At 44.6% G+C, this 15,577-nt stretch overlaps 1 protein-coding gene across 15 annotated transcripts in view; it reads right to left on the bottom strand.

Moving 5' to 3' along the window:
• The window catches only part of CHLSN (cholesin), a 140,751-nt gene that overhangs the window by 12,196 nt on the left and 112,978 nt on the right, over nt 1-15,577 (bottom strand). The window lies entirely within an intron of this gene.

Here is a 15,577-nt window from a genome sequence, read left to right as displayed (position 1 = left end):
TAGTTTTCAAAAGTTGGCAACAATCCATTTATATAAATGCTTTCTGATGATCAGATGAAGGATATGCTACCGGGCCCAGGAAAAACAAATATGGTCACTTATCTTCTGTCTTACCACTACACCAAATGAAGTCCAACTGTGGTACAGAACACTCCTGCCAAGGCATGGATTCAAGCTTAGTTACAAAGAGTAGCTCATTTTCACTGCTTTTTTTTTTAATTTTAAATTAGCTTTTATAACTTTTAAAGATTCTCCCTCCTAGCTTCTCAAAGAAGAAAAGAATAATAGGTGAGATTAAACAATTAAGAACAAATGAAAAAAAAATCTCTTAAACTAATGGTTGCATTTCAAAGGAGGGATGTGAAGGGCATGTGGATTGAAATCAGGCTGAAATCACTGCTTCTGACACTATAATTCTATGCTGCTGGGAGAAGACTAGGTCTGGGGTGGTTCTCAGCTAAAGCAAATAATCTCTGGATTTTACTGCTCACCAGGACAATCAATGCAAGTCCTTTCAAGCTAGATCTAGAAGGTTCAATTCTATTGTTCAGTGCCACAAAACTACAACCGTAGCACTTAGTCATGGGCATACAGTTACTGGAGCGTTAATACACCCTAATCTTGATCTGGGTGTCAATGCAAAAAAATTCTACAATTTCAGCAGCACTGGCTCATACCTCTACTAGCTCTACTTAGAATATTACAGTGTTAATGCAAGAAGAGCTAGACAAGCTACAAAAAGCTGCTATGAGAAGTCAAATATTTACTAATGTAATAAAGAAGTCTATACAATTTTCAAGGTCCATCTCAAAGCTAGCAATGATAAACAAATATTTTGGGCTTTTAATAAGAAAACACCAGAAATGTATGAAAGTGTCATGTTTTCCATATAGTGATGCTGTAGGAAAAAGCTGGAAGAGAAACCAACTTCATGGGGAAATTTATCTGTGAAAGTTTTTGAGAAGGGATGAAGACTACTGAAGATGTTGGCTGACTGATTTTGCTTTGAAGCAGCCAGGATGCCAAAGTGCCAATTTATTGCTTAGTATATGGAGTTGAAAGTTTGTGTTATTTAGTTATTATGCACAGGCTATTTCAAGAAGCCCTGAAGCTACGAAGTGAGGCTGGCACCCTATAAGGTGTCTAATCCAGCTAGGCCTCTGATCAGCAACACTGCGGAAAAATGCGTTGCTTTTTTGTAATCAGATGTCTTTAATTTAACTTCAGGTTGGGCGTTTCTGTGCCGTTTCCACCTTTGCAAAGACCTAATGGACTTCCATAGGCAACAAAACCAGAAGTGCTCATCTGCAGTCCCAAGCTCCACAGTAACATTCAACTAAAATATGAAAAAGCAATGCTCTCTCATCATGCTAACGAGATGCCCGCGTGCCAAATGCCTACCTGCACTAAGAGTCAGCACCATGCACATTCTTCCTTTCTGACTCTCAGCATCCAGGACATCTAGCCCCAGTTGCAGGGAGCTGACTGGCCTTTCTTCTCCACAAGATTCAAATCCTATTCCTGCAGACTTTCCAACTGGGCTTCCTCACATCCTCGAGGAAGAGGAGCTGCTTAGATCATGGAGACCAGTATGCTTGAGGGGTGCAAGGGGTGAAACCCACCCTCTGCAATCTGGAGGATGGCCAGGCAGGCTGGGTGCCAGCAGCATCTGTGAAGAAGTAGCTCCTGTGTCCTCTCCTCGCTTGACAGACAGAGATACTCACAGTGACAAATAGCTGGTCCCAAATCAACACCATCCGTTGTGATGTCCGGGGGCTCTGGCTGAAGCCTCCAGGTAAGGAGAAATCCCTCCCTCAAAGATTCAGGCTAATTAAACATATACAATACCCCTTCTTTCCAAGGGGGGGTTGTTCTCTTACAAAAGGGAAGCTGAACTTTGAGCCTATGCTGTAGGACTGGACCTTCACCTTTTCTGTACTGTTGGCCTGTTCTGGTAACAATATTCTGTTGGCATATAGAAGACATCCTGGATTGTCAAATTCTTACCTAGCCCCTTTACTTAACTGATTTCTCTTAGGACAGTATTAAAGAGCAGATAATTTGGATGCCAGCCCTAAATGCACTGTTGCAGAAATTACATTGGCAGGCTTTTTTTTTTTTTTTTTTTTAAATGAAACCCGAGTATTTTTATTGCTGGCTAATTAGACATAGCTCATCTTTGTTACAGGAAGCCCCATGCAGCCCTCTTCACATAATCCATCACACAGATGGCTTTTACAGTGCATCTGAGAGGATCCCACATTTGGGGTTATTCTGGAGCAATGGCAAAGACACATATAGAAGCTTTTTTAAAAATGACCCATCAATCATCTTTGTCATTTTTCATATCCCAATTTGGACATCCCACACTGCATTCATTATGAAGGATGGCAGAGGCAGAAGGAGAGAGAGTGTTGCAGACCCCTGGACATCTGAATCTCCAAAGCTGTAACTTTGCAGAATTATTTACTCTTCTTTTTGCAGTTAGAAGTTCTAAAAAGCGACAAGCCAAAGAAAATACCAAGATCAACCTAAAAGTGTACAGCAGTTGACAGCCCACTCACATTTTCTTGATTTAGCTGGTATGTTCAGGTATCTCTCAGTGCATAATAAAATCTGCCACAGCACTACGGTATTCAGGACAGTATCAGATTCTCCTCTTCTAATATCCTGAGATATGCATTGCACTACTAAGATTTTAAGTAATCTATGCTTAGAGAAGCTGATCTGCCAATTACTGCTTCCTGCAGATGGCTCTCATTCCAATTCAGTTTTATTCATATAGAAGTAATTACTGATACCTTTTTGGGCACCATCATATTAATAAATGTGTGAAGCAGGAGACAAGTTTTATTAAGGATCCAGTTTTATTATTTTAAAAATATTGCTTGTTATTCTAACTCTGGCTAGGAAGCCCTGACGGCTCCCTGGAGCTAATTGATTAATAATCATTGCCAACTGCATTTTAAATTTTAATTTTGGCTTTGGCTGACTAAACGATTGCCTAGAGCTATGAAACTACTCTCCACAATTTTGAGTATTTGGGCATCGGATGAATAGTTTAAATGTGTTTGAGGAAGTGAGCAGCAGTGTTAATTCTCCTCAATCTAAATTTTATGACACAGAGAAAACATACAACCTTCCTTTTGCATTTCTGCCATATCAAGAACATAGTCTGAATGGAAGAAGATGGGAGAGCAGAAAATGCCTCTCCCTGAATCCAGAAGACGGGTTATGGACGGCACGCCTGGGCACATAACCAGGTGATAGGCAAGGGGTTTGGAGAGCCAGGGGAGAGCAGACCTCAGAGCTATGCTTCATACTCCTCGAGCAAACACTCACTGCAAATGGTATTTCACTCAAATAAAGTAAATAATCCCTGCAATCTGCTTTTAGTTTAAAAATATCCAGAGGTAGTTTGTTGTAATACTTATATGGGAAATCGGTAATTTTAATTATTCTGGTTTTATTTGACCTGAATAATGCCCAAATTTTCCTCAAGTCAAACGGGAAAGATCCAAGTGTTTGAAGTGTTGAGCACCCACAACTTCAGTGGGCAATGAAGGTGTCTAGTTACCGTCAGGATACGGTCCTGAAGCAGGCTGGCCTGCTATTACAGGTTCTACATCTGAACCTCCCTAATATATCTTACAAGGTTTCTAAAAGTCATTTCAGATGAAATTAATATATTAAAGCTGCTTAATTATTCTATTAGATGCAGTCTTTTTTGTATAATACTATGGACAGATGAAAGATGGATCTCAATGATAAATATCTAATGACTACATTTAATAAACTGTTAATAAAAATTCATTTATACTTGTGCTGGTTTTGGCTGAGAAGGGGTTAATTCTCCTCACTGTGGGGGTCAGCTACCTTTCCAGCTTCCCGCGCTCTGCCGCGTGGCGTGGCAGGGGGGGCTGGGAGGGGCAGGGCCATGGTGGGGGCGGCTGACCCCGACTGGCCAATGGCAGGTTCATTCCATACCATGTGACACCATGACCAGTATATTGAGGGGGGGCAGTGGCAGCGCGGAGGCGGCGCGGCGCCGGGTCGGCGGGCGGCGAGCGGCTGCGGCGCGTGCGGTTTGTTCCGGCGGTTCGTTCCCCCTCTCCCCTCCCTTCCCCCCTCCCCCGGGGCTTTGCGCCTCTCGTTGTTCTCCTTTACATTGCATTTCTACTGTTGTTTCTTTTAATTTTCATTATTAAACTGTTCTTATCGCAACCCACGAGCGTTACCCTTCTGATTCTCTCCCCCATCTACCGGTGGGGGAGTGAGCGAGCGGCTGTGTGGGGCTGAGCTGCCGCTAAACCACGACAGTCGTTTTGGCGCCCAACGTGGGGCTCGAGGGTTGGAGATAACAACAGCTGCTGGTCCCAGCACCATGTTGTCCTTTTTGCAGTTGGTGTTAAAAATCGGTGTTGGTTGTTTGAGTCTGCTGTGTTCTGCTGTGATTAGTAATGTTTTGCCTACGAGATTTGTTATACAAACACTCGTTTTCAGCTTTATCTGGTATTTGGGGTTTTTGCTGAAACCGTTACTGTACTTCGGATACCACCTTGTTGAGGCAATTAGCAATTATACCTCCTCCTCTGAGAGATTTTATATGGAGGAAATACAGAATAATACCTTTGCAACTTTGTTCTATGATGTCTGTGCCTTTGTTACAACAACGTTTTTGTATCTTGAACATCCTTGGGTGGTTAAGGTGCAGTCATTGTTAGTTTTTGGGCATGTTGTTTTGGTTTTGACTAAGCAACTTAAGAATATCACCCAGAAATCTGCCCCGAGGCTTGATAGTTACGAGTGGCAGGGCATGTGGGATAGCATGGGCAAATACCTAGGGCAGTGGGCACCCCCAGTGTTTTGGAGTTTCACCCCCGAGCAAGTGCAGAATCCTAAAAAACTAGTAGAATATTTGGAGAAAGTATGTTGTTACGCTGGGAACTCCAGAGAGACACAGATAACTGCAACGTGCTGGGGTCTGGCCCATGCATACCGAGCCCTGCTCAACAGTATTCAGTGCCCCCAGGGGGAAGAGAATGTCTCTGGATTGAAATGCAAAGTGACTGGCACTGTAGACAATCCAGCCCTGACAACAGGCACTGCAGCCACTCAAACCCCCACAACAAGTACCGGAGCTAGCTCAGAAAATAAACCCGTACCAGTATCAGTTGCCCCCATACATAAGACGAAATATTGGAAGCGGACATCAACTCGTTTAGAACGGGATGATGAAGAACCAGGGCCATCGCGGGGAGAGGAGGGAGAAGTAATAAATGAAATAGAGACCACCCGATCCCTGTCCTTAAGCGAGTTGCGAGATATGCGAAAAGATTATAGCCGTCGTTCAGGTGAGCACATTGCCACCTGGCTGCTCCGATGCTGGGATAATGGGGCCAGTAGCCTGGAACTAGAGGGAAAAGAAGCCAAACAATTGGGATCCCTTTCTGGGGAAGGGGGCGTTGACAAAGCAATTGGAAAAAAACCACAAGCCCTCAGCCTCTGGAGGCGACTCCTGTCGGGAGTGAAGGAAAGGTATCCCTTTAAAGAAGATGTTACATATCGCCCAGGAAAATGGACAACTATGGAGAAAGGCATCCAGTATCTCAGGGAATTAGCTGTGTTTGAGGTGATTTATGGTGACCTGGATGATCAACGGTCATCCAAAGATCCAGATGAAGCCGAGTGCACACGACCCATGTGGCGGAAGTTTGTACGGAGCGCACCATCTTCGCATGCAAACTCATTGGCAGTGATGTCCTGGAAAGATGACGAGACACCAACGGTGGCAGAGGTGATAGATAGACTCCGGGATTATGACACAAATATCTCTTCCTCGCTTGTCTCTGCTGTGGAGAAACTATCCCAAGAGGTCCAGCAACTCAAAGAAGATCTGTCCTACTCCCCACCTCGACAGAGCAGTGTCTCAGCTGTTAGGAATAAGCGTCCTTTGGCTCAAAGAAGGGGATACACACCACGGGCCACCCTATGGTTCTACCTGCGTGACCACGGAGAGGACATGATGAGGTGGGATGGCAAGCCTACTTCGACCCTACAGGCACGAGTACATGAACTGCAAGGAAGAACAGTCACTCAGGGAGGCTCTTCCAGGAAAGCTGCTGCTCCAGTTTCCAGCGAGCAAGTCCCCAGACAGAGGAGTAGAAGCGCAGATTTTATTTCTAAGTGTAATAGAGGGACTCCTGATTCACATTTACAGGAAGTGAGTTGTGACTGCCATGATCAGGACTAGAGGGGCCCTGCCTCCAGCCGGGTGGAGGAAAGGGATAACCGGGCTTACTGGACTGTGTGGATCCGATGGCCTGGCACGTCCGACCCACAGGAGTATAAGGCTTTAGTGGACACCGGCGCACAGTGCACCTTAATGCCATCAAACTATATAGGGGCAGAACCCATCAGCATTGCTGGAGTGACAGGGGGATCTCAAGAGCTAACTGTATTGGAGGCCGAAGTGAGCCTAACTGGCAATGAGTGGCAGAAGCACCCCATTGTGACTGGCCCAGAGGCTCCGTGCATCCTTGGTATAGACTACCTCAGGAGAGGGTATTTCAAGGACCCAAAAGGTTACAAGTGGGCTTTTGGTGTAGCTGCCTTGGAGACGGAGGAAACTGAACAGCTGTCTACCTTGCCCGGTCTCTCAAAGGACCCTTCTGTGGTGGGGTTGCTGAAGGTCAAAGAACAACAGGTGCCAATCGCCACCACAACAGTGCACCGGCGGCAATATCGCACCAACAGAGACTCTCTGATCCCCATCCATAAACTCATTCACCAACTGAGGAGCCAAGGAGTCATCAGTAAGACCCACTCACCCTTTAACAGTCCCATATGGCCAGTCCGGAAGTCTAATGGAGAGTGGAGACTAACAGTAGACTATCGTGGCCTGAATGAAGTCACTCCACCGTTGAGTGCTGCTGTGCCAGACATGCTAGAACTTCAATACGAACTGGAGTCAAAGGCGGCCAAGTGGTATGCCACAATTGATATTGCTAATGCATTCTTCTCAATCCCTCTGGCAGCAGAGTGCAGGCCACAGTTTGCTTTCACTTGGAGGGGCGTCCAGTACACCTGGAATCGACTGCCCCAGGGGTGGAAACACAGTCCTACCATTTGCCATGGACTGATTCAGACTGTACTGGAACAGGGAGAAGCTCCAGAACACCTTCAATACATTGATGACATCATTGTGTGGGGCAGCACAGCAGAAGAAGTTTTTGAGAAAGGTGAGAAAATAGTCCAAATCCTTCTGAAAGCTGGTTTTGCCATAAAACAAAGTAAGGTGAAGGGACCTGCACGAGAAATCCAGTTCTTAGGAATTAAATGGCAAGACGGTCGTCGTCAGATTCCAATGGATGTGATCAACAAAATAGCAGCCATGTCTCCACCAACTAGCAAAAAGGAAACACAAGCTTTCTTGGGCGTTGTGGGTTTTTGGAGAATGCATATTCCAAATTACAGTCTGATCGTGAGCCCTCTCTATCAAGTGACCCGGAAAAAGAATGATTTCAAATGGGGCCCTGAGCAACGACAAGCCTTTGAACAGATTAAACGAGAAATAGTCCATGCAGTAGCTCTTGGGCCAGTCCGGGCAGGACAAGATGTAAAAAATGTGCTCTACACTGCAGCCGGGGAGAATGGCCCTACCTGGAGTCTCTGGCAGAAAGCACCTGGGGAGACCCGGGGTCGACCCCTAGGGTTTTGGAGTCGGGGATACAGAGGGTCTGAAGCCCGCTATACTCCAACTGAAAAAGAGATATTGGCAGCATATGAAGGGGTTCGAGCTGCTTCAGAAGTGGTTGGTACTGAAGCACAGTTGCTCCTGGCACCCCGACTGCCAGTGCTGGGCTGGATGTTCAAAGGAAACATCCCCTCTACACACCATGCAACTGATGCTACGTGGAGTAAATGGGTTGCACTGATCACCCAGCGGGCTCGAGTAGGAAACCCCAGTCGCCCAGGAATCTTGGAAGTGATTATGGACTGGCCAGAAGGCAAAGATTTTGGATTATCACCAGAGGAGGAGGTGACACGTGCTGAAGAAGCCCCACTGTATAACAAACTGCCAGAAGATGAGAAGCAATATGCCCTGTTCACTGATGGGTCCTGTCGCCTTGTGGGAAAGCACCGGAGATGGAAGGCTGCTGTATGGAGTCCTACACGACAAGTAGCAGAAACTGCTGAAGGAGAAGGTGAATCGAGCCAGTTTGCAGAGGTAAAGGCCATCCAGCTGGCCTTAGACATCGCTGAACGGGAAAAGTGGCCAGTGCTCTATCTCTATACTGACTCCTGGATGGTGGCAAATGCCTTGTGGGGCTGGCTGCAGCAATGGAAGCAAAGCAACTGGCAGCGCAGAGGCAAACCCATCTGGGCTGCCACATTGTGGCAAGATATTGCTGCCCGGGTAGAGAAACTGGTTGTAAAGGTACGGCATGTGGATGCTCACGTCCCCAAGAGTCGGGCCACTGAAGAACATCGAAACAACCAGCAGGTAGATCGGGCTGCCAAGATTGAAGTGGCTGAGGTGGATCTGGACTGGCAGCATAAGGGTGAACTATTTCTAGCTCGGTGGGCCCATGACACCTCAGGCCATCAAGGGAGAGATGCAACATACAGGTGGGCTCGTGATCGAGGGGTGGACTTGACCATGGATATTATTGCACAGGTTATCCACGAATGTGACACATGCGCTGCAATCAAGCAAGCGAAGCGGGTAAAGCCTCTGTGGTATGGGGGACGATGGCTGAAATATAAATATGGGGAGGCCTGGCAAATTGACTATATCACACTCCCACAGACCCGCCAAGGCAAGCGCCATGTGCTTACAATGGTAGAAACAACGACTGGCTGGCTGGAAACATATCCTGTCCCCCACGCCACTGCCCGGAACACTATCCTGGGTCTTGAGAAACAAGTCCTGTGGCGACATGGCACCCCAGAGAGGATTGAGTCAGACAATGGGACTCATTTCCGAAATAGCCTCATAGACACCTGGGCCAAAGAGCACGGCATTGAGTGGGTGTATCACATCCCCTATCACGCACCAGCCTCTGGGAAAATTGAAAGGTACAATGGACTGTTAAAAACCACACTGAGAGCAATGGGGGGTGGGACATTCAAGCACTGGGATACACATTTAGCAAAAGCCACGTGGTTAGTCAACACGAGGGGATCTGCCAACCGAGCTGGCCCTGCCCAGTCAGAAATCCTACATACTGTGGAAGGGGATAGAGTCCCTGTAGTGCACACAAAAAGTATGCTGGGCAAAACAGTCTGGGTTCTTCCTGCCTCTGGCAAAGGCAAACCCATTCATGGGATTGCTTTTGCTCGAGGACCTGGGTGCACTTGGTGGGTGATGCGGGAGGATGGAGAAATCCGATGTGTGCCTCAAGGGGATTTGATTTTGGGTGAAAACAGTCAATGAACTGAATGGCACAATGTGAACTGCTATATAATATTGTGTGTCACCTCTGTGTTGTATCAATGATATCAGAGTACGAGCCTCCCAACCCATGGAAGATCAACTATGAAACAAGCCGTGCAGCAGTGATGGAACGATGACTGACTCGGTATGCAGCAACCCAACGCCACACACCATCTCTCCCACCCGGAAAGACTGATACAACAGATGGAGCCCAGAGTCATGGACTGCGTGAACTCAATGGACATTTTAATGGACATTTTACAGGGAAGATCCATGAACTAAGGGAATGATGTCTGTGTATTATGTTAAAGGATGGGAAGGGGAGGGGTGGTGGTTGGTACGGTTGTATTGCATCATATGGGACCTGGGCATGGTGTAAGTGGTATGGAATAAGGGGTGGAGAATGTGCTGGTTTTGGCTGAGAAGGGGTTAATTCTCCTCACTGTGGGGGTCAGCTACCTTTCCAGCTTCCCGCGCTCTGCCGCGTGGCGTGGCAGGGGGGGCTGGGAGGGGCAGGGCCATGGTGGGGGCGGCTGACCCCGACTGGCCAATGGCAGGTTCATTCCATACCATGTGACACCATGACCAGTATATTGAGGGGGGGCAGTGGCAGCGCGCAGGCGGCGCGGCGTCGGGTCGGCGGGCGGCGAGCGGCTGCGGCGCGTGCGGTTTGTTCCGGCGGTTCGTTCCCCCTCTCCCCTCCCTTCCCCCCTCCCCCGGGGCTTTGCGCCTCTCGTTGTTCTCCTTTACATTGCATTTCTACTGTTGTTTCTTTTAATTTTCATTATTAAACTGTTCTTATCGCAACCCACGAGCGTTACCCTTCTGATTCTCTCCCCCATCTACCGGTGGGGGAGTGAGCGAGCGGCTGTGTGGGGCTGAGCTGCCGCTAAACCACGACAATACTAAATTTAATTTTACTGGAAATAAGAGTCATTAAGAAAGGATGCATTAAATTTTCTTAACTAGATTTGGAAACAAAGACTTTTTACAGGAAAGAGAATCAGGCAAAGAAACCTTAACTACTTTTACCCCAATATTTATGGACTTAACACGTGTAATCTAGTTTTCCCCATTTGGGGAAGCTCTTTACAGCACAATGGCTAATAACTGTTAATAAAATTTATAGCTATGACAACATATATGTGAAAATTTATGAGGAATCTTAAAAATCCTACTGCTAAAATATATTAAAAAAATAAGCACAAGCAAACTAAAATTTGAAAAAGTTTAACTAAACTTTGAAAAAGTTAAAAGAAAACCAAGGATGTGTGGGAAGCCTCTTCAGGCACAGAGAATGTTGAGGGCAGCAAAGTTGGTGAAGGGTCTGGAGAACAAGTCTGATGGGGAGCGGCTGAGGGAGCTGGGGGGGTTTAGCCTGGAGAAGAGGAGGCTGAGGGGAGACCTTATCGCTCTCTACAAGTACCTGAAAGGAGGTTGTGGTGAGGTGGGGGTTGGTCTCTTCTCCCTAGTAACCAGCAATAGGACAAGAGGAAATGGCCACGAGCTGCCTCAGGGGAGGTTAGATTGGATATTAGGGAAAATGTCCTCACTGAAAGGCTGGTCAGGCATTGGAACAGGCTGCCCAGGGAAGTGGGGGAGTCACCATCCCTGGAGATACTTAAAAGACATGTAGACGTGGCACTTCAGGGCACGATTTAGGAGGCCTGGGGGTGTTGGATTGATGGTTGGACCTGGTGATCCAGGAGGTCTTTTCCAACCTTAATGGTTCTGTGATTCTATGATTTATCTTAAGAGCCACCAATCTCATGGGATACAAAATCATATGCAGCAGAAAAATCTTGCGTATGTGACTGAGAATAAAAATGCTGTCTGTAATCTCCAGCCGGCTACCTGCGAATTTTTGTTCAGCGGCAATAAAGTGGAATAAAGCTGCTCTGGTCATTTGCAGCAATAGTGCAAAGGACCACAACTGCAAGGAGAGCCCAACCATGGAAGACAGAAACCTCTCGCAAAGTAGCTAGGAGGATCTGGAATATTAATCCATACATTGCATGCCCACCTAGAGATTAGTATAGATGCTAGTGGCCTTTCATGGCCTGTCTTGAGACACCGCTACAGGAAAGAAGAAAAAAAAAAAAATCCATGCAAAATCCTACAGATCTGTTGGGACCAGACATTTACATAGGGCCAAAGAAAACAAAGCCTGTGTTCAGATGAGAAGAAAGTTATGTCTAGTTTCCCTCATGTCACTTGCTCGAAAGGAGGCCTTGGGATAGTGCAAGGACTTTGGTGAGTCACAAACTTCATAACTGTTTAATTTATCCATCTGCAAAATGGGGTAATATAAAAATTTCTCAAAAGCTGTCATAACAAGAGTGAATAAATTAGTGTCAAAATATTTTTCATTTATTTTGTCAAAATACAGTCATGATATGCTATCAGGAAAGGTATTATGGAAGAGCAAATTACCATTATTATGACAGGGAGAAGATAGATAAAATATTTTTTAAAAAACAAAAATAAAAATCCCTTTAAAGATGACATATTTTTCAGCTGATCCTGCAAATGATAGATGTCAGATGAAAGGATTTGTGAATTCATGTTAATGATGCTATTAAATACAGTATTTCCCTATGAGAATGTTTGAACCAAATGCCCAAGTAAATATTTTGACAGCTTAGTTTCACACTGAAAAAATGGTAGAAGCGCAAAGAGAGAGAATGTTTCAAAGTAAATCACTCTGCAGCTTTTACTGAAATATGCTTTGAGATGTGTGCTTGTGACCTTCCATAAAACTAATTCAAAGATTTAGAAAGACAAATTATTTGATTTGGAGCCATAAAGCAGGATTAGAGTTTCCTAATCTATTTCTCCCTTTTTGTTAAATTTAGCAACCATTTATGGTTATGGAAATTACAAGAAGAAATCTCTTTCCTCTGTCATAAACTAAATAGGACAATGAGCAGATTTAGAAAGATAGGACAGCTACTGACTCTGACCGAGACAAATTTAGCATGGACACAAGCTTCCCTTGCTTTCACCTTTTAAGCTGTACATTAGTACTAAGCAAAGGGGTAAGAAAGCTACTCCAAAACCACTCCCTATAGAAAGGGGTTCACCCAGAATAATGTTAATAGCTAAACCATAAGAGGTTTGGTTCAGGGAAAGTAGTGTTGGTCCCGCTGCATTTCCAAAGCTCAGTTGAATGAATTGCATCAGAAGCATTTACTAATTTGGCTGGAAAATTATGCAATCATTCATGTTTCTGAAACTTCCTACTTCTAAATGAGTTGAAAATACCTCAGAAATATCTGCAACATCTGAGAATTTCCACATATAACTAAGCTTAAAAGTCTTAAAACCTTGCACTTCAGAATCTTCAAAGCAATCACCTGTTTTCTCTCTAGAAACCAGAGTTGTTTACCCAGCAAGCTAGAAATGTCAAAATACATTAAAAAATATTTCTAAGTACTTAGGTTCTTCAAAACTTGATACACTAGTACGGAGAAGACTTTTTAATAGTTTCAGTCATTTCCAGCAAACATCCTGGAACATTTCCAGGACAGTATTACAGATACCCAGAATATAATCCCATGGTTCATTTTCTTCCCCAAAATTATTGGTAAAAATAGCTGAGATTGGAGCCAAGCTACTTAAAGTTGTTTTTTATTCTTACTTTTGGTTGCTGGCTTTAGAATTCTGTAGTAAATAATACTATTATTTGTCAGCATTAGCTTTAACTGACACCAAGTTTATCTTCAGTATCAGCTAAAGAAGCCTCAGTGCCTGCTCTGGCACTGGAAGCAATATAACTAACTTATAAATCAACTCCACACAGTGTCTGAGCTCATTTGCCAAGAGCCATGACTTCTTAATTCAGGCTCATCTGGGTTTTAACCCGGTTATTCAGCTTCCAGACCCGAGTCAGTATTTCTGCACAGCACTGTGCCATGCAGGCACCTTCCTCCGTTCAGTGCCAGCATCTCTTTAACCACCTGCATTGCAACGTTGGACTCGTGTGGAAGAGCTGCAGACCAAAATTGTTGCCTTCCTTTTTTGGTGAGCTTACTTCAGGCAAAGCCTGGATCTCTGAATAGCTGTAATATTTGTATATGGAAAAAGAGACACGATATACATAAGGAACAGAAAATTAACAGTGAGATGTTAACGTGCTTCTTGCAAAGCAGCAAATTGTTGAATTGGAACCATAAAAAGCAGCTAACCCACCAAGAAGTTAATAACGGTTTGAAAGCAATTCTTGCACAATATGACATCCTGTGGATGTCATGCAGGGGTTAGAAAAACATTGGCATGGCTCCAACACAGTTCTGCATATAACTTGCCACCAAGATACAGAAAAGTGAATCCAGAAGTCAACGAGTGTATCACAGGGACTGAAAATCATCAAGTCAGGCTGCCATCAGACATCTTGATTAAACAGGGAAAAGCTGTATGGTGCTATTACTGAGAGTGTAACGTGACATTCATAGAATCTGAAATGCATAGTTTGAATAATCAGATGATAATGAGAACACTAACATCTGGAAATGTATATCATAAACCAACTCTGAAGCAGTAGGGTATCTGACTCGCTGCAGCCAGACTGAAGTAGGGTGAGAAGCACCGTCCCTTTTATAGTCAGCGAAAAATTTATTACAGCTATAGTTGGCATGTTTGTGCCAACATTGTCATTAACACAAAACTGAATCATAGTTTGGGGGAGAAAAAAAGAAAAGGTTTTCAGCATGCAGCAAATTAAATGTGAAATCTCAATGTGCTATCGCTCAAAGATGAATCCAACATTGCTGCCCATAAACCAAAGCCAGAGTGACAGGGAGCAGGAAGGAATCGCAGACTCTCAGTCCCTTCTGCGTGAAGCTGGAAGGCTGCTCCAGTAAAACAGCATATTTGGTTCCAGGTCTCACATTTCCAGAACAATCACGGACACAGAAGTTCAAAGAAGAGCAACAGAGCATATCAGTGTCTGGAAGGACTAGCAACGGATGAAGGATTACGGATGTACCACTTCACCGAAGGGGCAGCGAGATTGAGAAAACCGATACAGCCATGGGAAGGATGTAAACACCAGGAAGAGAAGCAGCTATTTACAAAGTGTGGGGCAATACAATGATTTAGAAAGCCCTGCTCAATAACAGGTCCAACATAGCAAAATAATTTTTCTGTTTCATATCCCCTAACAGCAAGCTTTGCCTTCTGCAGAATATGCTTGAGTACATTTGCAGAATAGCCATAAGCAGCACCAGATCTGTACAGTGAATATGCCCTCTCCACCTACCCCCATAAGACTAACTACCAGCATACCAGCACCCTAAAAATAGGAACGGTGTGGGCATTGCAGCAGAGAGCTTTGTAGAGTTTCTGAGTAACACCGGGGCTGCTAGGGAACTGCAAACAAACTGAGGTGGCTTCATCAGATGCCATGGGGTACTGAAGTTACACAAGGGAGTGCAGGATAATGATAAGGTAACTCACTCTTTAAGATGAGACTCATTTTTTTCTGCCATGAACAGAGACAGTGGCTTCCTTTCAAATGAGGAAGATCTGTCCAACTATTAGGATCAATGGAAAAACAGTTTTACAGACATGCTGATTTAGGTCAAGAAGAGGAATCCCACTTAGAGGCAGGTCTGGCCCTGGTAGAAATTAAAAGTCAAGCAATATAGAATGTTGGAGAAGTGCTAAAACAAATTCACTGATCTCTAGAGTATTAGAAAAAGTGCAAGCCTTTGGAAACAGATAGTAGCAAGTACCTGCCCAAGTTCACATAAAACAAAGCCACATAACAACATCAAATGCAAATTTATCCTGTATCTGACTCTCCGGATTCATGAGGCTTCTTTTGGAACTAATGAATGTGACAAAATGACTAAAAGCATGTATGAATAGATTAATTACATCCATAGTTAATGCTTGCCCTAGAACCTTTAAAAAATAGCCCTATGATTATTAAAGGAAAATTAGCCTGCATCACTATTCCCCTAATCGTTGAGGAAAACCCGCTTTTTCAAAGACACCTTAAAGCCCCAGTTGTTGAAGGGAATTCAGCAACATTGCTGTGTCTAATTACAATAGCTCCTCCTAAGTTCACACACAGTTTTTGCTACTGGTTAATTGAGATTCATCACTTGAGCAGTTCTCCAATAGTTTATGAAA

This window comes from Phalacrocorax aristotelis, chromosome 10 (genome assembly GCF_949628215.1).
Source record: "Phalacrocorax aristotelis chromosome 10, bGulAri2.1, whole genome shotgun sequence".
NCBI lineage: Eukaryota > Metazoa > Chordata > Aves > Suliformes > Phalacrocoracidae > Phalacrocorax > Phalacrocorax aristotelis.
This window is presented reverse-complemented; position numbering and strand designations above follow the sequence as displayed.